Here is a 19,277-nt window from a genome sequence, read left to right on the forward strand (position 1 = left end):
ATTCTGTCAGCCCCTTCTTCTCCTGCCTTCAGTCGTTCCCAGCATTAGGGTCTTTTCCAATGAGTCAGTGCTTCGCATCAGGTGGTCAAATAGTTTGGGGTAAATATTCTTAATTTATAATATTTCCAAAGGTACAGTATGTTGTGACAGCCAGTTTTTTGCATTTAACCGATAAATTTGGGGATAGGCTAGAATTTGCTGTGCACTCTCTCGTGACTCATCGTTATAGTAATTATTCCCTAAATCATTGCTCCTTGAACTTCAATGTGCTTTATCAGCATCTGGAGACTTGTTAAAACACCAATTTTCTGAGCCCCACTCTCAGAGTTAGACATTTGTAATCTAAAAGGCCCTGGTGATCTTGATGCTGGTGCTTGGGGACTACAGTTGGAGATTCACTGTTCTAAACCATCATCAGATAAGAGTCTCTGTTACTCTCAGGAAGGAAATCCTTTTCCTCATTATCCAGCTCACTCCTTCTACACTGATCCTTAAAGGTGAAGAGTAGTAGAATGCAATAGTGAAGGAAGAACAGGAGGAAGATACCACTTATGGTGGCATAATATGTCTATTATTAATTTCTGACTGATAGAGGGCATCCCTGGTGGCTCAGCAGTACAGAATCTGCCTGCGATGCAAGAGACACAGCAGACGAGGATTCAATCCCTGGGTCAGGAAGATCCCCTGTAGGAGGTCATGGCAACGCATTACAGTATTCTTACCTGGAGAACCCCATGGACAGAGGAGACTGGCGGTCCACAGTCCACAGAGTTGTAAAGAGTCTGACACAACTGAGTCGACTAAACAGGAGTGTGAGACAGGCCAAGAGCAGAATGAGATGCTCTGGCTGGTTTAGGGTTCCTAAAGATCTATAATTATTATTTGAAAAATAGGGGAAGTCTTTTTTTTATTTTCTAAATACAGCTTAGTATTTTGGTGAAATTTCGGCAAATTTTGGTGAAATTAAGGCAAATTCAGCAGACAGTAATAAATATGGAGAACACATAGTTTACTCTTTTCTTTTTTAAGTTTTATTTTTTAACTTTACAATATTGTATTGGTTTTGCCATACATCAAAATGAATCCGCCACGGGTAACATGTGTTCCCCATCCTGAACACTCCTCCCTCCTCCCTCCCCATACCATCCCCCCCGGGTCGTCCCAGTGCGCCAGCCCCAAGCATCGGGTATCGTACATCGAACCTGGACTGGCGACTCATTTCATATATGATATTATACATGTTTCAATGCCATTCTCCCAAATCATCCCACCCTTGCTCTCTCCCACAGAGTCCAAAAGACTGTTCTATACATCTGTGTCTCCTTTGCTGTCTCACATACAGGGTTATTGTTACCATCTTTCTAAATTCCATATATATGTGTTAGTATACTGTATTGGTGTTTTTCTTTCTGGCTTACTTCTCTCTGTATAATAGGCTCCGTTTTCATCCACCTCATTAGAACTGATTCAAATGTACTCTTTTTAATGGCTAAGTAATACTCCATTGATGCTTTTGAACTGTGGTATTGGAGAAGACTCTTGAGAGTCCCTTGGACTGCAAGGAGATCCAACCAGTCCATTCTGAAGGAGATCAGCCCTGGGATTTTTTTGGAAGGAATGATGCTAAAGCTGAAACTCCAGTACTTTGGCCACCTCATGCGAAGAGTTGACTCATTGGAAAAGACTCTGATGCTGGGAGGGGTTGGGGGCAGGAGGAGAAGGGGATGACAGAGGATGAGATGGCTGGATGGTATCACTGACTCGATGGACGTAAGTCTGGGTGAACTCTGGGAGTTGGTGATGGACAGGGAGGCCTGGCGTGCTACGATTCATGGGGTCGCAAAGAGTCGGACACAACTGAGTGACTGATCTGATCTGATCTGAATACTCCATTGTGTATATATGCCACAGCTTTCTTATCCATTCATCTGCTGATGGACATCTAGGTTGCTTCCATGTCCTGGCTATTATAAACAGTGCTGCGATGAACATTGGGGTATACGTGTCTCTTTCAATTCTGGTTTCCTCGGTGTGTATGCCCAGCAGTGGGATTGCTGGATCATAAGGCGGTTCTATTTCCAGTTTTTTAAGGAATCTCCACACTGTTCTCCATAGTGGCTGTACTAGTTTGCCTTCCCACCAACAGTGTAAGAGGGTTCCCTTTTCTCCACACCCTCTCCAGCATTTATTGCTTGTAGACTTTTGGATAGCAGCCATTCTGACTGGTGTGAAATAGTACCTCATTGTGGTTTTGATTTGCATTTCTCTGATGAGTGATGTTGAGCATCTTTTCATGTGTTTGTTAGCCATCTGTATGTCTTCTTTGGAGAAATGTCTATTTAGTTCTTTGGCCCATTTTTTGATTGGGTCATTTATTTTTCTGGAGTTGAGCTGTAGGAGTTGCTTGTATATTTGAGATTAGTTGTTTGTCAGTTGCTTCATTTGCTATTATCTTCTCCCATTCTGAAGGCTGTCTTTTCACCTTGCTTATAGTTTCCTTTGTTGTGCAGAAGCTTTTAAGTTTAATTAGGTCCCATTTGTTTATTTTTGCTTTTACTTCCAATATTCTGGGAGGTGGGTCATAGAGGATCCTGCTGTGATGTATATCAGAGAGTGTTTTGCCTATGTTCTCCTCTAGGAGTTTTATAGTTTCTGGCCTTATGTTTAGATCTGTAATCCATTTTGAGTTTATTTTTGTGTATGCTGTTAGAAAGTGTTCTAGTTTCATTCTTTTACAAGTGGTTGACCAGTTTTCCCAGCACCACTTGTTAAAGAGATTGTCTTTAATCCATTGTATATTCTTGCCTCCTTTGTCAAAGATGAGGTGTCCATATGTGCGTGGATTTATCTCTGGGCTTTCTATTTTGTTCCATTGATCTATATTTCTGTCTTTGTGCCAGTACCATACTGTCTTGATGACTGTGGCTTTGTAGTAGAGCCTGAAGTCAGGTAGGTTGATTCCTCCAGTTCCATTTTTCTTTCTCAAGATTGCTTTGGCTATTCGAGGTTTTTTGTATTTCCATACAAATTGTGAAATTATTTGTTCTAGCTCTGTGAAGAATACCATTGGTAGCTTGATAGGGATTGCATTGAATCTATAAATTGCTTTGGGTAGTATATTCATTTTCACTATATTGATTCTTCCAATCCATGAACATGGTATATTTCTCCATCTATTTGTGTCCTCTTTGATTTCTTTCACCAGTGTTTTACAGTTTTCTATATATAGGTCTTTAGTTTCCTTAGGTAGATATATTCCTAAGTATTTTATTCTTTTCGTTGCAATGGTGAATGGAATTGTTTCCTTAATTTCTCCTTCTGTTTTCTCATTATTAGTGTATAGGAATGCAAGTGATTTCTGTGTGTTGATTTTATATCCTGCAACTTTACTATAGTCATTGATTAGTCATAGTAATTTTCTGGTGGAGTCTTTAGGGTTTTCTATGTAGAGGATCATGTCATCTGCAAACAGTGAGAGCTTTACTTCTTCTTTTCCAATTTGGATTCCTTTTATTTCTTTTTCTGCTCTGATTGCTGTGGCCAAAACTTCCAAAACTATGTTGAATAGTAATGGTGAAAGTGGGCACCCTTGTCTTGTTCCTGACTTTAGAGGAAATGCTTTCAATTTTTCACCATTGAGGATAATATTTGCTGTGGGTTTGTCATATATAGCTTTTATTATGTTGAGGTATGTTCCTTCTATTCCTGTTCTCTGGAGAGTTTTGATCATAAATGGATGTTGAATTTTGTCAAAGGCTTTCTCTGCATCTATTGAGATAATCATATGGTTTTTATTTTTCAATTTGTTAATGTGGTGTATTACATTTTTATTTAGTTAGAGGTATTTAGGTTGTGTGTGTTTCTTCCTTTAAAAGAAGCTTTTAGCAAAACTGATTTGTGATAGTTTTATCTTAAGAGCTATTGAATAAATGAATGTCCTCTAGCAGTGAAACAACAGCTCCAAACCAGTTTTACAGAAAACACCATAAATAAAGCCATATGTCTTTACCATAAGTTTTACCGTAAGTTCTAGTGTGTGGAAAAAAGGTGGTTTTAATATCAGTTCAGTTCAGTTCAGTCGTGTCCGACTCTTTGCGACCCCATGAATTGCAGTACGCCAGGCCTCCCTGTCCATCACCAACTCCCGGAGTTCACTCAAACTCATGTCCATCGAGCCGGTGATGCCATCCAGCCATCTCATCCTCTGTCGTCCCCTTCTCCTCCTGCCCCCAATCCCTCCCAGCATCAGAGTCTTTTCCAGTGAGTCAACTCTTCACATGAGGTGGCCAAAGTACTGCAGTTTCAGCTTCAGTGTCAGTCCTTCCAATGAACATCTAGGACTGATCTCCTTCAGAATGGACTGGTTGGGTCTCCTTGCAGTCCAAGGGACTCTCAAGAGTCTTCTCCAACACCACAGTTCAAAAGCATCAATTCTTCGGTGCTCAGCTTTCTTTATAGTCCAACTCTCACATCCATACGTGACTACTGGAAATACCATAGCCTTGACTAGATGGACCTTATTACAATACAAATTACAATGATTTGAAACACAAAGTACATGCAATAATTTAATTTTTAATCTAATCTGCTATAATTGAATAGTTCTTGGGATATAGCATTCTCAATTTTCCTCTGCCCAAGTTGTTGCTGTTGTTTAGTCACTAAGTCATGTCTCACTCTTTGGGACTGTAGCCTGCCAGGCTCCTCTGTCCCTGGGATTTCCCAGGCAAGAATACTGGATTGGGTTGCCATTTCCTTCTCCAGGGGATCTTCCCAACCCAGGGGTAGAACTTGCATCTCCTGTGTCTCCTGCATTGACAAGTGGCTTCTTTACCACTGAGCTATCAGAGAAGCCCTCTGCACAAATATGGGTAGGTAAAAGTAGTTGAAAATGTGAAACTTGTTCTGAAATCCAAACCACTGTACACAAATGGAGAAGGAAATGGCAACCCACTCCAGTGTTCTTGCCTGGAGAATTCTGTGGACAGAGGAGCCTGGTGGGCTGCTGTCCATGGGGTTGCACAGAGTCGGACACAAATGAAGTGACTTAGCAGCAGCAGCAGTACACAAAAATCTGCAAATGTAGGAAAGATTATAACTCCGTATTATACTATAAGCACTCACTTGTAACATTCCTTCTAATATAATTAGCATGTACAGCAAATTTTAGTATTTTTTCTATCAATTATGAAGTCCATTGCTGCTGCTGCTGCTAAGTCGCTTGTTGTGTCTGACTCTGTGTGACCCCAGAGACAGCAGCCCACCAGGCTCCCCCGTCCCTGGGATTCTCCAGGCAAGAACACTGGAGTGGGTTGCCATTGCCTTCTCCAATGCAAGGAAGTGAAAGGTGAAAGTGAAGTCGCCCAGTCATGTCTGACTCTTAGCGACCCCATGGACTGCAGCCCACCAGGCTCCTCTGTCCATGGGATTTTCCAGGCAAGAGGACTGGAGTGGGTTAAGAATGGATTATTTCCTATACTGTTGAATCACTGAATTTTTAAGAAATCAAAGCATTTGAGATTTTAATAGCACTGTAAGAAAGCCATTATTACTCTGGTTGACTCAACTATAATGTTGGGAAGCCACCGAATATCAAGTATATAATTTAGAAGAGAAAACAAGTTCATTTGGCAGTACTTCGAAATTCTGAAGAGTATAATCTTTTACTACAGTATGTGTTTTAAAATACACGCAAATATATCCCTAGGGGGCAGTTGTTTTACTATGGAGTGCTTTGGTAAAGTTCTTAAGGATTCCAGTGATATTATTTCAAATTTCATCTCAATTTCTTTATATGGATGTCAGAAAAAGAGCATTTTCAGGAAAACCTATTTCATCTTTGAAAGTGATGCTAAAATCTATTATTGTCAGAGTCATGTCTGCTGTAGTATGTGTTTACAAAACTACTGTTACATCTTGAAGAAAAGAAAAAAAATTTGTTTTCTTCTTTCTGGTAAATATCCTCTCTTCTTTACCAAGTGACACAACATCATCAAATGTATTGTACAGACTGTAATTAATGTTGAATTCAAAAAGATAAATGAAAATATAGAACTTAATGTAGGACATCAAATGTTTTTAGATTGTTTTAGTTCACTGACACTGTTTAGTGAAAAAAAATATAGCCTCAAGAAATATTATTCAAATTTTAAATGGTTGTAGATTTTCAATGACTATGATGGAAAAATAAGATGTACTGAATATTCAGGATACTCAATGGAATCAAGAGTCATCTCCATGAACATCAAACTAATTGAGTAAAATACATAGTGAGCTAATTTCCATTATGACAACAGTACAGTGCCATGCCTTTAAAAGGGATCCTAAGCAATAGAATCCCTTATAACTCTGAGGAATGACCTTAGAATTTACTGTGTTTTTCATGATCACACTTAAATAATATGTTTGTTTTGGGATTGTGTTTGTTCAGTCATTCAACAAGTATTTAGAGTGCCTAGCCATATTCCTCAGAGAAGGCGATGGCACCCTACTCCAGTACTCTTGCCTGGAAAATGCCATGGATGGAGGAGCCCTGTAGGCTGCAGTCCATGGGGTCGCAAAGAGTCGGACACGACTGAGCGACTTCACTTTCACTTTTCACTTTCATGCACTGGAGAAGGAAATGGCAACCACTCCAGTGTTCTTGCCTGGAGAATCCCAGGGACGGGGGAGCCTGGGAGGCTGCTGTCAATGGGGTCGCATAGAGTCGAACACGACTGAAGCGACTTAGCAGCAGCAGCAGCAGCCATATTCCTGGTGCTGTGTTATATATTGTGGATGTAAGAAAAAATAAGATATAATCTTGCTCTTGAGGGCTCTGTTGTCTCCTAAAGAAGAGGTATCTAAAACAAAAATTGTCACAGTGTGTTAGATTCTATAATATAGGTATCCAGAGAGCTAAAGTGCAAAGAATTATCTACCAAGAAGGGATGATTTGGGAAGGTTTACAGGAAAAAGTCACTTAAAACCTCAGGTCAGAAAGATAAATGGGAGTTAGTCACACAAAGTGACATCTGGGTGGGAAAGGAAGATGTTCTTAAGAAAGGGAGCCATCTCTGTGAAGGGTTATGAGTGAAAAAGAGCAGAGTGAAATGAAAGAACCTTTAGTGGTTTATTATGGTGAGCATGGTCTAGTACATGATTATAATAATTGCCAAATGGGACATAATATTTTCAAGTACTGTGTAATTTGCATTTTTCCGTACATACTTTGTGATTTGGTGCATGTAATAACAAAGAAGACAGAACATTAATCCCAGGCTATTAGGAAAGAAATGAATAGTAAAGGAGAAAAAGGAAAGAGTACAGCTCTGAAAATGTTTACTTAAGACTTTGAAAAAATGGCTCTCCTTACTTCTGAATTCAGGAGGGAGCTCAGTCAGGAAAAGTGTGGATGAAAACTTTATTTTTTATTTCAATCAGAGATAGTTAACATCAGCTTAAAGGTCTCCACTATGTGAGTCTGGAAGGATGGATGAAATTGATGGGTACATCAGAGAGGTAACTGGTCATTTCTTTCCTTTTGCATTGCCTGTCCAGAACACCAGTGTACACTTTTTGTAGTATCAGGTATCACACTGTGTTCCTAGCCCATTACCTACAGGATGAAATATGACACTGCAGATATATGCACTAAGTGCCATTTTCACATTTCAATTAAAAACTAAAAGATTGTACCCATTTAATTTTCATTCAGTGTTTCCAAAATACTTTGATTTCCTTTTGTGTTTTTCACTTATCCACAGGATTCAATTCGGTTGCTTAGGCTGGTTACACTGAAATATAGGAAAGCAATTAAACAACTGTGAGTCTGGAATTTTAAATAACTTTGAAACAATTACTTCATTTCCTTTCAAAACTCTTTCTAATTACTTTTTAAACATTCATCCTAATTATCTTTACTTTCTCTTCATTCTCCCCGCTTTTGTGGAGTCAACTAGGGAAATGAGACTTGATAGGTATGTGTATGCATCAACAGCATTCTTACTAGCACATAAAGCTATCATCTGATGCTTTGAATTAAATCTCAGCATATAGCTTCCTTCTATTGCTTCCAACAACACTGTTGCCATATTGCTGTGGGTAGCACCTTAGCCAGCATTAAGGGTGCGTGCACGCATGCTCAGTCACTCCAGTCTTGTCTGATTCTTTGCAACCCCATGGACTATAGTCTGCCAGGCTCCTCTGTCCATGGGATTCTCCAGGCAAGAATACTGGAGTGGGTTGCCATTTCCTTCTCCAGGGGATCTTCAGGACCTAGGGACTGAACCCAGGTCTCTTGAGTCTTCTGCATTGGCAGGTGGATTCTTTACCATGGAGCCACCTGGGAAGCCCCAGTATTAAGGGGGGGAGTGGGGGTGGCCATGTGTAAAAACACAGGCAGCTTGTCAGTCTGTCAATGACCTCCATCAATTACCTTACTCTGAGGGCTCTCCCTCTGACCTAGTCTCCGAGCACTGCCCCTCCCCACCTAAGCTCCAGCCACACCAGGGTCCCACTGCCTGTCAATAGTGGCACATACATTTCAGTTTCAGAACACTTGTCCTTATTATTCCCTCTGCTCCCCTAGATGTCTGCATGACTTGACCCTCCATTTCATTTAGGTCTCTGCTCAAATGTCACCTTATTACAAAGAGACTTTTCCTGATGAGGTCGCTCATCAGGAAATGTAAATGTAAATGTAAATGTAAATGTAAATTACTTTTCTCCCCTGGACCCTGCATGTTCCAACCACTTTCTCTTCCCTCATCCTGTTTTTCCTTTCTGTACTCATCACATGACACAGTATGTATTTATTTCATATTATTGTTCATCTTCTTCCATTAGAATGTGCACTCCACAAGAGCTATGGCTTTAGTTTTGCTTATAGCTGTCTCCTCAACACCTAGAATAGTGTGTGAAACCTAATACGTACACTCAGATTCAATCTCTGGGGCGGGAAGATCCCCTGGAAAAGGAAATGGCAACCCACTCCAGTATTCTTGCCTGGGAAATCCCATGGACAGAACCTGGTGGACTACAGTCCATGGGGTTGCAAAACCATTGGACACAACTTGAGGACTAAGTGAAAACAAATATTAAATGAATCAGTGAATCAAAAATAAAGCAAACTGAAACCTCGACGCAAACTCATGATGACATATTGATCTCTAACTTAAGGACTTTCTTGGTGCTTGGAACCAGGAGACCTAGGTTCGATCCCTGGGTCAGGAAGATCCCCTGGAGAAGGCAATGGAAACCCATTCCAGTATTCTTGCCTGGGAAATCCCATGGACAGAAGAACCTGGTGGGCTACAGTCATGGGGTCACAAAGAGTTGGACACGACTGAGCAACTAACACTTTCACTTTCTTTCTTGGAAAGATCAAAGGCCATGCTGTCATCCTATTCAGACTACAATGAAAGCAATGATTGAAAAAAAAAAATGTGATTATATTAAGTCCTGAAGAAAATGTAACTATAAGGGAAGTAAGCCTGGCATGCTATAGTCCATGGGGTCACAAAGAGTCAGACATGACTGAGTGACTGAACTGAAGAGAATAATATTAGATAGAGGAGTTTAAACTGAAGGCTGAAATGGAGCCAAGGAGAGTAGTATTGATGACAAATGGTTGAGATGAAGGACATGTCATAAGGTTATGAGCAAGAAAGACGTCTCTGCAAGAAAATAAAAAGCCAACTGAATACAAAGAAAACCAACTGCTACAAGGTCACTGCTGAAGAGACAGGCCAAGATCATGTTATCTTGGATCTTGTAGGTTACTCACGTCTGTTTGGGCTATTCGAAAGGTTTAAACTTGGGACAGTGACACCAGCTGATTTATGTTTTTAAATGATGTTATGGACTCTTATGTCTGGACCAGGTGAAGAAGATGTACTTTTCCCTATTCCTCCTGCTAAGTACAGCTTAAAACCCCAGACATTATGTATAAAACGAACTTAAGAAAACTGAAAGCAGGGGAAAAGACAGGCTTGGGACCTTGGGGCCCGAGGAATGACACAGCAGGGAGCTCCCTGGGTTTTCTTTTTGTCTCATACATCCCAGACTGGGCACTGGGGAAGCCAACCTGGAAATGTCAAGAAGCACAGACAAAAAAAGACTTCAATGAAAAGTATTAATAAAACAAGAAGACATTCTAGCAACTGCGTGAAGAGTATGTCTGTAGAGTGGTAACACCAGCACAGAAGATATTACGGTGTTTAGGTAAGAGACATTGGTAACATGGATTTGAGTGATGGCTATGATATGGCTGTGCTAAGGTGAACACCTATGGAAAATAGTTTGGAGCAGAACACTTGACTTGCTTTGGTCTACATATGGGCAGGATGGAGGGGCAGGCAAGGGGGAGTCTTCACATGAAGAACTCACAAACTGTAAGAATTTGAGAGAGAAAATGATCAATTGCTGTGAAATAAGATGGGAGAGCTAAAACAGAAAGTCTTTTGTTCTGAGGGCTGACAGGCTAGATTCATCAAGACAGCATGAATGGAGTCCAGTCTAGTCACAGTGATGATAAAAATAATAACAGCCCAGACTCAACAGATGGCCTTATATTTTACAGCAAAGGAAATAAGAGCTCCATTGCAGTGTGGATTAAAAGAAACTTGAGTTACTAAGGGACTAAAAGCAGTACCCAAGGACTGCCTCTATTGAACAATACAGAATACAAGCAAAGTCAGCAGAGAAAGATGTGCGATTAACTGAAGAGTCATAAAAATAAATGCAGTAACCAGGAGAAATGACCATAGGACATAATATAATAAGAAAATGGAAGTGTTTTTTTGTAAAGGGTTGCATTTAGTTTTGTTTGGGAATGATAGATTCAGAGCTTTATTGGCTTTTACCATATCTTGCAACGAATGAAAGAGAGCTCCCTGAATAGACAATACAATGAACCTAGAACTGGAATCATTTGATATCTCAATGAACTTTCAGTAAACACAACTAGAACAAAACTAGCTAGTTTCTGTATTCATTAACAATGCAATTAATCTGGGTTATACATTAAAGCATATATAGACCTCAAATGGCCATTCTTAGGCTTAAAGGGCACCTAAGAATTTAACTGGATGTCCCCAGTGACTCAGCCATAAAGAATCTTCCTGCAGTGCAGGAGCTGCAGGAGACACAGGTTTGATCCCTGGGTTGGGAAGATCCCCTGGAGGAGAGCACGGCAACCGACTCCAGTATTCTTGCCTGGAAAATCCCATGAACAGATGAGCCTGGTGGGCTACAGTCCATAGGGTCACAAAGAGTTGGACATGACTGAAGCAACTTAGCATGCATGCACACAAGGATTTAACTAGATAATATTGGAAAACCTGTTTTAAAATGTGTTTATCCACCTACTCTCCACAATAAGGTGATGTAACTACTAAATTGACATCTGGACTCTCTTCTGATAATCTAGCATCTTTCTTTGGGTGAGCAGGAAAGATCCAGTTTAGCAGTGCATTTACAGCTTCAAGTCCTAAAACCACAGAGCAACCAACCAACTCCATGTACCTTTTAATGATAACAGTGACACTTTTTTCCTATTGGTCTGTTGGCAAATGGTACATGGAAATGTTGACTGCAGAATTTCCGAGAAAACTCCCCACTTATCCTACCAATTCATACAACTTTCTAGTTTATGACAACAATGAAGAAAACAAGTTCATTTTTTGGAAATTTCTAAATCATCTATGGTGGCACTCTAGGATAACAGAAAAAAGGATGAAGTGTACTACTGGAAGTGTTCTGAAGTTGTTTACTCATCTTCCAGAAAGAACACTCAGATTTTAAGGCAGACAGGGTGATGTAAACCATTTCTTTAATAATAGAGCTCCGGTGCCAAAGATAACGTTTGGAATCAGATAATACTGTAAGTCATTTGTTTAATGCCCAAAGTTCATCAAGCCAAATTCATTCATTCAATTTCAAATTATGATTCCGCTGCTAAATATACCAGTCACCAGACCATTTTCAAAGTTACCCTTTAAGAACTAACTTTCAAAGTATGTACCACTATTATCATTAGTCAAAAAAATGCCAGTAGTTGCTGCAGATTAATAAAGAATCTTATCTAATCTGGCTCTAAAATAATGTTCAGAGAAGCCAGTAAGAAAAATCAGCAATGGGCAAGGAAATAATAAAAGCTAATAGGAAAGAAATAAAAAAATATCTGGAAATAACAGGATGGCAGGTTTATGCATGGAGTAATTCATAAATTATGAAGAACTGACAACTACTTGTTGGAGGATACCCTAAAGATGCCTAGTGTTATAATGGATGTGCAAATGACTCAGACTAAGAGTTAGGGTCATTGTGACAGGTTTTTGGCCAGAGGAGGCTGCTGGCTACTGAAGAGTCCAAAGAAGGGTCATCTCACTCCCCTTGGGGCCAAGGAAAGTTTTGAAAGGAAAAAGTTACTGACTTGGGTTTGAATTATAAGTAGGATATAATTGTAGAACAGAGCAGTATAAACAGTTCTAGTAATTCAGGCACCTAGAAGACTAGGGTAAAGGGAGTTATAAAAATGCAAGAATTAGAAAGGTGTTCACATCCTAATGGGCTTTCTTGGTGAATCTTTACTGGATTTAGCAGTAAAGAATCCACCGGCAATGCAGAAGACACAGGCTTTGATAGCTAGACTGAAGCTTTTTTAATGATCTCCTCTACACTACAGGCAATCCTTGTATGGCTGGATTCAGGGAAGATACTGATAGAAGATTTATGTCCCAGACAGAGCCCCTCTGGCACTAGTGTGGATCAAAGCCAGAGTGTTGTCACCTGTGAGAGAGAAGTGACCAGACTCTGGTGACGACACCCATAGTGGGAGGGGAAGGAGGGACAGAAGAAATCATCAGAAGGCATGTCTACAAGGGGAGGCTCTAGGTAACTTTTGTTCTTGGCTTGGAAAAAATCTGACAGAAGTTGGTATCCCTTACTAAGGATTCCAGGTAGTGCTAGTGGTAAAGAATTCATCTGCCAATGCAGAAGACCTGAGAGACACCTGGAAAATTCCATGAACAAAGGAGCCTGGCAGGCTATAGTCCATGGGGTTGTAAAGAGCCACTGAGCCACTGAGCGCGCGCGCACACACACACACACACACACACACGTGCCCCTTACTAAGATCAGGATAGGGGGAAGAAACACCACCATAATAAGATTGAGAAATCATCATTAGCATCTTGTCACAATCATTCTAGAGACTGGATAGGAATCTTGAGTTCACATATAAAAATTGAAATGGTCTAGAATACTTTCACGGAGAAGGCAATGGCACCCCACTCCAGTACTCTTGCTTGGAAAATCCCATGGACAGAGGAGCCTGGTAGGCTGCAGTCCATGGGGTCGCGAAGAGTTGGACACGACTGAGCGACTTCACTTTCACTTTTCACTTTCATGCATTGGAGAAGGAAATGGCAACCCACTCCAGTGTTCTTGCCTGGAGAATCCCAGGGACGGGGGAGCCTGGTGGGCTTCCGTCTATGGGGTCGCAAAGAGTCGGACATGACTGAAGTGACTTAGCAGCAGCAGCAGCAGCAGCAGCAGCAGCATACTTTCAAACTTGTTTTTCTGTTTCTCTTCCAAGGCAAAACGATTTTAACTGGCCAGGCACTGAGAAGAACACAGGCACAATTACAATGTCATTGTATAGTTCCTTCCTATTAGGGAGTTTAAAAGGCCTCTGTTAACATCTAAAGATGTTTTTGCTCAGGGGCCAGTTTAAGTTCTCAAAGAAACAGGAGGCAGAGCCTGACACTGGGAGTTTTGACTCCTGGCTTGGGACACTCAGGACACTAACCCAGGCCTAGTAAGCATCTTGGTGTCAGAATCTGATCCACAACACTGATTCTTTCTACCCAGGAACATGGAATATCTCTCCATCTGTTTATATCGTCTTTGATTTTTTCATCAGTGTCTTATAATTTTCTGTATACAGTTCTTTTGTCTTCTTAGGTAGGTTTCAGATCAGATCAGATCAGTCGCTCAGTAGTGTCTGACTCTTTGTGACCCCATGAATCGCAGCACGCCAGGCCTCCCTGTCCATCACCAACTTCCGGAGTTCACTCAGACTCATGTCCATTGAGTCAGTGATGCCATCCATCCATCTCATCCTCTGTCGTCCCCTTCTCCTCCTGCCCCCAATCCCTCCCAGCATTAGAGTCTTTTCCAATGAGTCAACTCTTCGCATGAGGTGGCCAAAATACTGGAGTTTCAGCTTTAGCATCATTCCTTCCAAAGAAATCCCAGGGCTGATCTCCTTCAGAATGGACTGGTTGGATCTCCTTGCAGGTTTATTCCTAGATATTTTATTCTTTCTGTTGCAATGGTAAATGGGATTGATTCCTTAATTTCTCTTTCTGATTTTTCATGGTTAGTATATAGGAATGCAAGTGATTTCTGGGTATTGATTGGGAAAAATGGACAGCTACATGTAAAAGAATGAAATTAGAACACTTCCTAATACCACAAACAAAGATAAACTCAAAATGGATTAAAGACCTAAATGTAAGACCAGAAACTATAAAACTCTTAGAGGAAAACATAGCAGAACACTCAAAGACATAAATCAAAGCAAGATCCTCTATGACCCACCTCCTAGAGTAACGGAAATAAAAACAAAAGTAAACAAGTGGGACCTGATTTAACTTAAAAGCTTTTGCACAGCAAAAGAAACTATAAGCAAAATGAAAAGACAACCTTCAGAATGAGAGACAATAATAGCAAATGAAACAACCGACAGAGAATTAATTTCCAAAATATACAAGCAACTCATACAACTCAATACCAGAAAAAGAAATAACCCAATCAAAAAGTGGGGAAAAGACCTAAACAGACATTTATCCAAAGAAGACATTCAGATGGTTAACAAACACATGAAAAGATGCTCAATATCGCTCATTGTCAGAGAAATAATGAGATATCATCTCACACTGGTCAGAATGGCCATCATCAAAAAGTCTGCAAACAATAAATGCTGGAGAGGGTGTGGAGAAAAGGGAATCCTCTTGCACTGTTGGTGGGAATGTAAATTGATACAGCCACAGTGGAAAATGGTATGGAGATTCCTTAAAAAACTAGGAATAAAACCACCACATGACCCAGCAATCCCACTCCTAGGCATATATACCCTGAAGAAAACAAAACTGAAAAAGACACATGTACTTCAGTGTTCATTGAAGCACTATTTGCAATAGCTAGAACATGGAAGCAACCTAGATGTTCACTGACAGATGAATGGATAAAGAAGGTATGGTACATATACACAATGGAATATTACTCAGCCATAAAAGGGAACACATTTGAGTCAGTCCTAATGAGGTGTATGAACTTAGAGCTTATTGTACAGCGTGAAGTAAGTCAGAAAGAAAAAAGATAAATCTTGTATACTAACACATATATACGGAATCTAGAAAGATGGTACCAAAGAAATTATTTGCAGGGCAGCAATGGAGAAGGCAATGGCAACCCACTCCAGTACTCTTGCCTGGAAAATCCCATGGGCGGAGGAGCCTGGTAGGCTGCAGTCCATGGGGTCGCTAAGAGTCGGACACGACTGAGTGACTTCACTTTCATGCATTGGAGAAGGAAATGGCAACCCACTCCCAGTGTTCTTGCCTGGAGAATCCCAGGGACGGGGGAGCCTGGTGGGCTGCCGTCTATGGCGTCGCACAGAGTTGGACACGATTGAAGTGACTTAGCAGCAGCAGCAGCAGCAATGGAGAAACAGACATAGATAAAAGACTTACGGACACAGGGAGAGGGGAGAAGAGGGTGAGATGTATGGAGAGAGTAATGTGCAAACTTACATTACCATATGTAAAATAGACAGCCAATGGGAATTTGCTGTATGGCTCAGGAAACTCAAACAGGGGCTCTGTATCAATCTAGAGGTGGGATGGATAGGGATATGGGCAGGAGGTTCAAGAGGAGGGGACGTAGGTGTGCCTATGGCTGATTCATGTTGAGGTTTGACAGAAAACAACAAAATTCTGTAAAGCAATTATCCCTAAACTAAAAAATAAATGAATTTATATAAAAAAAGAATATGATCCAATGACAAATATTTCGTTAAAATTTTTGAAATCAAAGCACATGGTTTGATTTTCTCTTTAACAACATGATACTCTCCTTTCAATACTTTAAACACTGAAAGAAATACTTCAATAGTAAAATGCTTTGCATAATGTTAATTATCATCAGCTTCTTCTCTTTAGACAATTTCTACTGAAAAAAAGAATTCAGCCCAAGAGAGTCAGAGACCCTCTCTAGACTGCCTTGTGGTCCTATCTCTTCTGGGCTTTGGTTTCCTTTCTGGGGAATCCCTCTTATTGTAACTGAGCAGGATCCTTCAGGGCCTTCCTGGGACAAGCCCTTCCCCTGCATTCTCTGCTTTAGCTCCTCTCTTTTTTTTTTTTTTTTTCATTCCTTTTTATGGCAGAGTTTATTCCATTGTATGTATATACCACCGCTTTTTTTTTTGTTGTTGTTGTTTTTTTGTTTTTTTTTTTTATTTTTTTTTTAAAATTTTATTTTATTTTTAAACTTAACATAACTGTATTAGATTTGCCAAATATCAAAATGAATCCGCCACAGGTCTCTTAAGGGACTGCTGCTGCTGCTGATGCTAAGTCACTTCAGTCGTGTCCGAGTCTGTGTGGCTCCAAAGACGGCAGCCCACCAGGCTCCCCTGTCCCTGGGATTCTCCAGGCAAGAACACTGGAGTGGGTTGCCATTGCCTTCTCCAATGCATGAAAGTGAAAAGTGAAAGTGAAGTTGCTCAGTTGTGTCCGACTTAAGGACCTAGAAAATAGTATTTGATGCAGATTTTCTGAGTTGTTTAGGATGTGAAAACCTCACACCAAACAGAATATGTTAACTACTTACTGACAATGAGCACGGAGCCCCAGGCTTCCTGAAGCCTAAGAACTGATAAAGTTAACCCCTGGGACACCACCCTGTTCCCTCGTCATCTCCCAATCAGAGAAACTGTTCACAATCTGATCACTTACCCTGAGACAACCCCCTTCCTCAACTGACTCCCCTTTGGGGAGCTCCAGGCCTTTTAGGACATAAGCCACCTTGTCTCCTGGTATGGCCCTACAAATAAACCTTTCTCTGCTCCAGACTCCATTATTTCAGTTTGTCTGGCCTCACTGTTTGTCAGATACAAGAACTTGTGTTAACAGTTCTCGTGTAAATAACCCCAGTGCATGAACCCAGGCTGACCGCAGGAAGAGGGGCTCAGTCTTGTCCGTTCAGAGGCAAGGTTAGCCATGCACTTCTCAGTTACACATACAGCCACCAAATTCATAGCAGGGAAATACATCGGAGGCAGCATGGAAGAGGAGGAGTCATTCTTTAAAGGAGGAAAATCAGTCTACTGAATTGCAAGCCAAGGATTAATCCCTCAAGCCTCAAGAAAACAGAAAAAAAAAAAAAAAAAGGCTATAACAATTTACCCAAATAGCCACTCTTCAATCACTGAAATTTAGCTGTATTGATATAATGTTCTTTTCATCTTTTGTTAAATCTTTAGTTTCATTTCTTTTGGATTCTTTTCAAAACCATCCAAGAAAGGCCTGGCTGGGTTCACTTTGAATTTGGTCACTCTGATGGCAACTTGGCTGAGATGTGGAGACACATATAGTACCTTGGGATATATTAAAATTCATATTCTAAAAGTCTTCTTCTAAAGACTATTCCAATTGAAACATGTAAAATATCATGTATGAAACGAGTTGCCAGTCCAGGTTCGATGCACGATACTGGATGCTTGGGGCTAGTGCACTGGGACGACCCAGAGGGATGGTATGGGGAGGGAGGAGGGAGGAGGGTTCAAGGTGGGGAACACATGTATACCTGTGGCGGATTCATTTTGATATTTGGCAAAACTAATACAATTATGTAAAGTTTAAAAATAAAATAAAATTAAAAAAAAAGAAAGTTAATGAAACAAACTAAGAATAAAAAAAAAAAAAAAGACTATTCCAACTTTTGTCACCTGAGATCAGTCAGTCCTAGGTCTTTTTAGAAGTGATTTTTCAGATGTTAAGTTTGTGCTCCTATGAATAAAGAACACAATTTCCATAAGCAGGACTGTTTTGTTTTCTGACGAAGAAAAAGTACAAACAACTTGTTCAAGGAAAACAATAAGGTACGTTTCTAAGAACTCAATGTTGTTTGAAAAATAATAATGAGGGTCTTTCATAAACTCGTCTGCATCAAAGCAGCCTGTAATTTTCACTGAGTCAGGCCTTGCACATACAGGTCACTGCACACAGTAATTCTCGCCTGGTAGGACTTCTCCCAGGATGTCTTTCAGTGACTCCTGCAATACAGTAATTCCCTGGTAGGACTTCTCCCAGGACGTCTTGCAGTGACTCATACAATACAGTAATTCTCTGGCTGGTTGCAGCTCAGAGCAAAATCCGTACCAAGATCAATTTTGCTGTTTATAACTTGTTTTGATGGAGGCAGAGGGAAAGGAAAGGCAAGAAGATGACAGGTTGACTGAGGCTCCCTGGCATTAAGAGTCAGAAATTTACTAATTTAAAACTTGTCATTGTGAGAAAAATAGGTCCTCTGTGCTTTTGAAATACAATTCTATTTTGCTGGTGATAGGGTCTGATGATAAAATTTACCAAAGGCAAAAAAAAATTATCTCTAAATATTATTATAAAAATCTCTCATCTTTATGAAAATTGTCCATATTTGTAACAAATCATCAACATAGTTCATGTTATGATTATTCTACCCCTATCATTTTATTTTTAAAATTTATTTATTTTTAATTAAAGGATAATTGCTTTATAATATTGGTTTCATTTCTGCCATACATCAACATGAACTAGCCATAGGTGTATATATGTCCCCTCCCTCTTGAACTTCCCTCCCACCTCCCACCCTTTCCCACCTCCCTAGGTTGTTACAGAGCCCCAAGTTGAGTTCTCTGAGTCACACCTCTATCATTTTAGACCTCTTAATAACTGATATATAATCATATGAAAATTTCAAGAAAATGAGAGCACTGGGTAGCTTCTCACCCCTATGGTCCCCTCTCTTAATGACACACGTTTTACCCACACAAAAAAAATCACTTCTTTAATGGTTTAGTGCTGAACTGAATGTTTGTGAGATAGTGTTGGAGGCTTCGAGTGTGTTTTGGGTTTGGAGTTTCTTGCAGTATAGAAATGATGTGACTAATTTTTTGCTGGGATACTTATCAGCATAGAGTTAGTCAGGCAGGAAATTATGTGTGAACCTAGATGCTTTTACTAATTTTT

Source organism: Bubalus kerabau, chromosome 21 (genome assembly GCF_029407905.1).
Source record: "Bubalus kerabau isolate K-KA32 ecotype Philippines breed swamp buffalo chromosome 21, PCC_UOA_SB_1v2, whole genome shotgun sequence".
NCBI lineage: Eukaryota > Metazoa > Chordata > Mammalia > Artiodactyla > Bovidae > Bubalus > Bubalus kerabau.